This window comes from Pinus tabuliformis, chromosome X, assembly GCF_031772625.1.
Source record: "Pinus tabuliformis cultivar Carrire ecotype Pingquan chromosome X, CPIR1, whole genome shotgun sequence".
Classification (NCBI taxonomy): Eukaryota; Viridiplantae; Streptophyta; class Pinopsida; order Pinales; family Pinaceae; genus Pinus; species Pinus tabuliformis.
Window position 1 is genome coordinate 937,133,268 of NC_142308.1, and position 6,437 is coordinate 937,139,704.

Consider the following 6,437-nt stretch of genomic DNA (forward strand, 5'->3'; position numbering starts at 1 on the left):
CGGGTCATTCTTCTAAGGAATGACACCGGAGTATATGCAAAAAATAATTGTTGTTCCCATTCTTTTTCTAAATTTGCAGCGCCGATGTGTATCATTAGTACAAAGACCCTAGTGTGTTAGTTATACAAAAGGACCATTGTTGTTTGTTCTCTTAAAGCAGTAAGCTAGAAATAATATTTTGTAGGGCCGATAAGTTAGTTATATCAAAGCATTTGTGCGTTAAGAATTTCAATGCACCAGGGCATTAAGCTCAAACACGACCAGTACTTGAAGGGATAAATGCATCGGTGCTCTTGTTTTCTTAAAAGAAAATGGGCATGAAAAAATATTACATCACAATGCTTTTATTTAACACAACAAATGAGTGCTTTTAAATTTTATAGATTCACCATTTTTTTGAATGAGATTTTCTTTTCTTTTTTGGAAAGATCGACCTATGACAGTGCAATTTTTGTAATTTTTAAAATCTGTTATTCATTGAAAAATAGACATATATCTTATAACATTATTCATATAAATTAAAATTTTATTAGTGAATTTGTATATTGATGTTTGGGTTAATTTATTATATTGTCAAATTTCACATCTATTCCCTATAATATTTAATCATCCATATACTTCATCAATGGTGTAACATTTCACAGTTACATTGGATAACATAATAGAATAAACTAAAATGTATTTTTATATATATCAATAAGAGACTCTTTATCATACAAAATGGGATTGTTATTGGTAACCCCTTGTCTTTCAATTAGGACACTATGTCCATTACATTAAACAAAATCTCTGATTTTCATAGACAATTATTTCAAAAAATACAATAGGTTGCATCATTATATAAATGGAACATCATTCTTCACTGGAACTATTGTTAGTGCTCGAGCTACTTCCATGACTTGGGCTATTTGGAGGAATGTTTTGTTGATTGCTTCAATTGTTTTCATCTTCTTGATCTCGCAGTTCCATATGTAAACATAAAAATAAAGTGTAATGAGTGTATCTAGATTTAAATTGAGAATAATGAAAATTGAAATAAATAATATACATAATTGTAAATCAAAAAGCAATGTACCATAGCAAGAAGTGACTTGTGAACTATACACACTCTTTCAAAACCAAATCTCATGCCTTCTTTCAACAACTCTTATATTGGTGCAGTTTCATACTTTGTTTCCTGCAAATTTTATACCCCATAATAAATCATACATTTAATATAAATTATTTTTTGTTCTATTAATTATAAATTCAAAGAATTAAAACAACATATATTCTTACAAATTCTACAATTAATTTTTAATATGCCAACATATAATCTCTACCATTATTTAACCCAACGTCAATCAATTCTTCTTATGGCTCTTCTTTTTATGTTAGCACCCATTTGAATACATTCAAGTATGATTGATGTAATACAACTTAAAATATAAAAAAATGAAACTTTGATTTGTTATAAGGAAATATTAATAATTACTCACAAACTTTGAAATCAACCCTTTTCTTCCTTGTCATTATATTTTATGTGCCAAATGACTTCCATCTTGTTCTATTTTTTGCAAGAAAATACTTGAAAATTAATATATAATGCTAAATTATCTTTTTATATGTACAATGTCAATCATGATTACATGCATTTGAAGCACGTTGTTGTTGAGATGGCTCCTCCTGCGATGCAATTATGTCCATTTCTTTGACCATCTCCTTATACACTTTTTCAGACATTCCTACTAGCATGTTTCTCATATCAACACATTGATCATTTGGGATTTTCATAATCTTCCTGAAAAAAGTAATAAACTATTGTTATAATGATATATGAAAACTAAATATAACAAAATAAATATTAGTAAATTAATGGTTTGTAGTCATATATACATATAATTCTAGAAATTCATTTTTATACAATTAGGAATATTACCTTTTGAATGATTTGTTATAATGATATATGAAAACTAAATATAACAAAATAAATATTAGTAAATTAATGGTTTGTAGTCATATATACATATAATTCTAGAAATTCATTTTTATACAATTAGGAATATTACCTTTTGAATGATTTCTTTTGCCGATGTATGTTTTTTCTATTCCAAGTATAACATGCCCCATTGACCATTGCTTTGGAAATGTTGCCTTTACTCTAGATATCATTTGGTTCTTAGAATCACTTGATTTATTTTTTTATTGTAATTGGAAAGTACAGCTATATGTTCTTTCCACTAGATGCCTCATAGTTTTGTAAAAAAAAATTACCCTTTCATTAAACTCCAGCATCACTCCAGATGAGAAAATGACCAATTCATCGTAGTTTACAAGTTTTATAATTTTTATTTTATTAGAAGGAAATTAATATTTTCCTTTGTTGCTTCTCCCTTTGGAACATTAAACATATATGAATTAATAGATTGTTTCGAATGTGGTATATAATATTCCTAAATATATTATTAATGAAAATTAAAAAAAAATGAACATTCAAAAAAAACACTCATATTGAATAGTATTTTTTCATTCATCTGATTTATCATTTTGCAATTTTTCTATCAAGATTTTACGCACTTCTACACTTAGATTAGAAATAATTTTATCAACCTTGTTCACTTTACATTTTTGCATGACACATACTAACCAATACATACTAGTTAAACTTACATATAGATCAAACATATTAATTTTCTAAAGAATTTATAAAGAGCTTGTCTTCTCTGCTTTTTTTTATGTGCTTTCACTGTATCGATCAATATTTTTGTTACTTGAGACCTTATGAGACATTTTTTTCTCAATATACAACCTATAACATTCAATATGGAAGTCATTAAATATATTTTACAAATAAATCAAATAATTTTCAATGAAAAAACTTTTGGTAACTAGTGTGTTTATTTAAATAAATGCACATTTTCATTTAGAACATTAAACACATGAGGCATTTAATTATTCAAGCACATCGTCATGGAAAATTAATTTTAAATTATTACAGTGCATATTGTAACGATAACAACAATGAAATGATTTAATGATTCTATTTGGAAGAGATGCGTTGATGTGTTATATTACACCGGGAGCAATGATTAATAGACTAGACATAATTGAGAGTGTTATAATATGCTAGTGTATTATATTATAGAAGGCACACTTCGGAACATATAGCAATTTAAAAAAAAACGGAGACAACTGATAGGGTTTGGATCTAATTCAATAATTGATTCCCCTACTTTCCATGTCGAACACCCTATACGTAGTAATTACACAAACCAATTAAATATAAAATCCCTAAATTGAAAGACCATAATTGTGAAGTGGTTGAGGAAGTTAAACCCTAAGATGAAATTTTGTAGGAAGAAACAAGGGTTTAAGGTAAATATCGATTTTTTTGTTTTTAGTTTGAATTTTAACTAAATTTAAATAGGAAAGCAGATCGGAAAAAAATTAGTACTAAAAACCATAGTAATTTTTTTATTATATAGGGTTTTTAATTTATTTGTTTATTTTTTTTTAATTGTGAATAAATCTAACAGAAAATATAAAATATTTTAATAGTAAAATTTAATATTTTTCCTATCTAGGGTTTTGAGTGAATCACCATACCTTTCAACTTCTGATCTTTCAACAGGTCCAAAATATCTTTCATCTCCACATTTCTCTCAATATGTCTCTCTTGCAAATGATCTCTCTTTTAATTAAACCTTAACAGAAATTGTAAATTATTTTATTAGTAAAATAAACATTAAAATTTTAAAAAATTATTATGCAGCTTTTTCACTGAATCGCCATACATTTTTGCTTCTAATCTTCTAAATAATTTTTATACTGCATAATGCTCCTGGTTTTCCTCTCTTGCAAATCACTCACTTGAAATTTTGGGTAAAATAATCAAATGGTGAATAAATTTTTACTATTTAAAACACTATATGAAATTTGATTTCGAAAGATCAAATGCCACTCATTTTTTAATTTTGAAGAAGAAAAAGAAAAACATTTTTTTCAATTTCATTGTACGTCGGTGCCTTTGATAGTCAAGTGCATCAGTGTGTTTATAAAAACAGTGCAGTGATATTGCTGGTGTTGAAAAGCTTTTCAATGCACCGATATGATACAATTTCTTATTATTTTTGAAATCTCGAAATTGTGTGATTAGTTGTTTTGATGAAACAGTGTGGTTTGTATTTAAAAGGATCAATGCTCTACTTGTTATAAGAGAATTAAGTTGGTTGAATTCAAATTTTTTTTTTTTTAATTGGAAAACAAATGTGTAGCATTGTTTTTTTTTAAACGCATCAGTGTGTTTTTATAGAAGAGCACCAATATGATAACAATTTTTTTTCAGAATGCCAAAAATTGGTGTGGGTATTATTTAAATGCCTTGATGTTGGTATTGTTTAAACACATCGGTGTGCTTTGTTCTGATAAATGCACTTGTCTAGTTTAGAAACTATTCGAAATTTTATTTTCACATAAAATGGCATATTAATTTCAAATTATCCTTTAGGATGCATCCACATGAATTATAGTAGTTGATAGTATACATTTTCCACTTAAAGTTGCCTATTCTTGAAAAATTATTTGACAACTTTAGATTTTAGTTATATGGTTCTCAAGATTAATTTTACATACACACAACCTTTATTTCTGGGTTTTCTCAAATGTAGGGACAAAATCTCAATTCATAGAGTTCTACCTTTTCATCTCTAGTAAGTTTATATTTGATTTATATTTTGATTATCTAATTGATTTTTTTTCTTAATCATGTCAATTTGAATAAAAATGTATCCAAATTTGCAGGAACCTAATTCAAAATCAAGTTTAGATGCAAAAAAGATTACTCCATTTTATTTTCAAAAATGTAGGAAACTCTTATCAGGTGTAGCATATCAGAAGCAGTTGGTAGATGAAAATTGAAAACCTCTTTACCCTTCCAAATGGAACATGGCATGTTCCAGCCACAATCCTAGGTCAAGGATGGTAATAATTGTTTTGTATAATGTAATTTTAACAAACCAATTGCATTAATGTGCTTACTAATATAATTGATATTGTACTAATGACGCTTAATATTTTTTTAAATTAGGATTCTAGTGATGATGAGCAACCCACCGACCATCTTCTAGAGTACCCCACTACAATGTAAACTCAAGAGAAGGTTTCACTAAGATCCAGAATAAAAGAGGAAGCATACAAAGAATGGTTGAATTAACCATCTATTCAATTCCCACTATGTCTAGATTCACCAATTTGGATTGACTACAACAATAGTAGTTCTTCATCACAAGTCGACAATGTAAGAGGAAATCAAATGGAGGTTGGTATGGATGATTACTTATGAGATATGACTGCCATGGAGACAATGTTGTTAGATGAATTCCATAATGATGAGCTAGGGGATGATTCTCATGTCACTGATACCTTCTTCAAAACCCTAGAATATTCTTCCACCACCCCTCTATTTGGACACGGCTACAAGTCAAAGTCTATTAATATGGGGACAATGATGTTGCTAATAATGTGAAAGAACGTTTGGCATGTCGAATGCATGTTTATCAACAATATTGAGGTAATTAACTTACACGATCGATTAGGTTCCTTATATTTTGTCACACAATCAAATTTAAAAATGGTTGATTTTGTGAATGTTAAATATTGACATTGTATAATTATATTCCCCACCAATTGCAAGATATTCAAAGATAAGTTTCTTATGAGTTATAATGTCTTGTCGGGTAGCTGCGAAGAGGTAAAGAAATTGTTGAAAATGTTGGGTGTAGAGTACATATCATATCATGCATGTCTGAAAGATTGCATTCTATATAGAGGGGAATATGCAAACAAAGAGATGTTTAAAATGTGGGCATGACAAGTAAGGTAATTTAAAAAAAAAGGGTAAATCACATGGTCCTCCAAAAAAGGTATTGAGGCACGTTCCTATAATCCCAAGGATTCAAGTACTTTTTCGATGCAAAGAATTATCTATGTTGCAAGGATGGCATGCCTCACATGGAAGTGAGTTAGAAGTTATGCTAATCCCAAAATATTTAATAGCCATGAATCATATAGGAGATACATGGCTTGGAAAATTCAAGGATGAAGTATGAAGTCTATGTCCCAGCATATCCGTGGATGGCATCAACCCATATTCCCTCCAAAACACCAACTATTATGTTTGGCTTGTAGTAGTGATTAATAACAATACCTCCCCATGGTTTTCCATGAAGAATGAACATCTTATGTTGGCTCTCATAGTCCCTAGTAGGAGACAAGTGAAGAATATGGATGTCTACTTACAACTATTGGTAGATGAATTGAAGGAATTATGGGAAGGGTTACATGTGTACAATGTATCAAGACCCATCACAATAATGAGTATTTTTACGTTGTATGGTGTATGTGCTTATACCATACATGATTATCCAATCTTAGGAGTTTTCTCTATTAAATTAAATTCT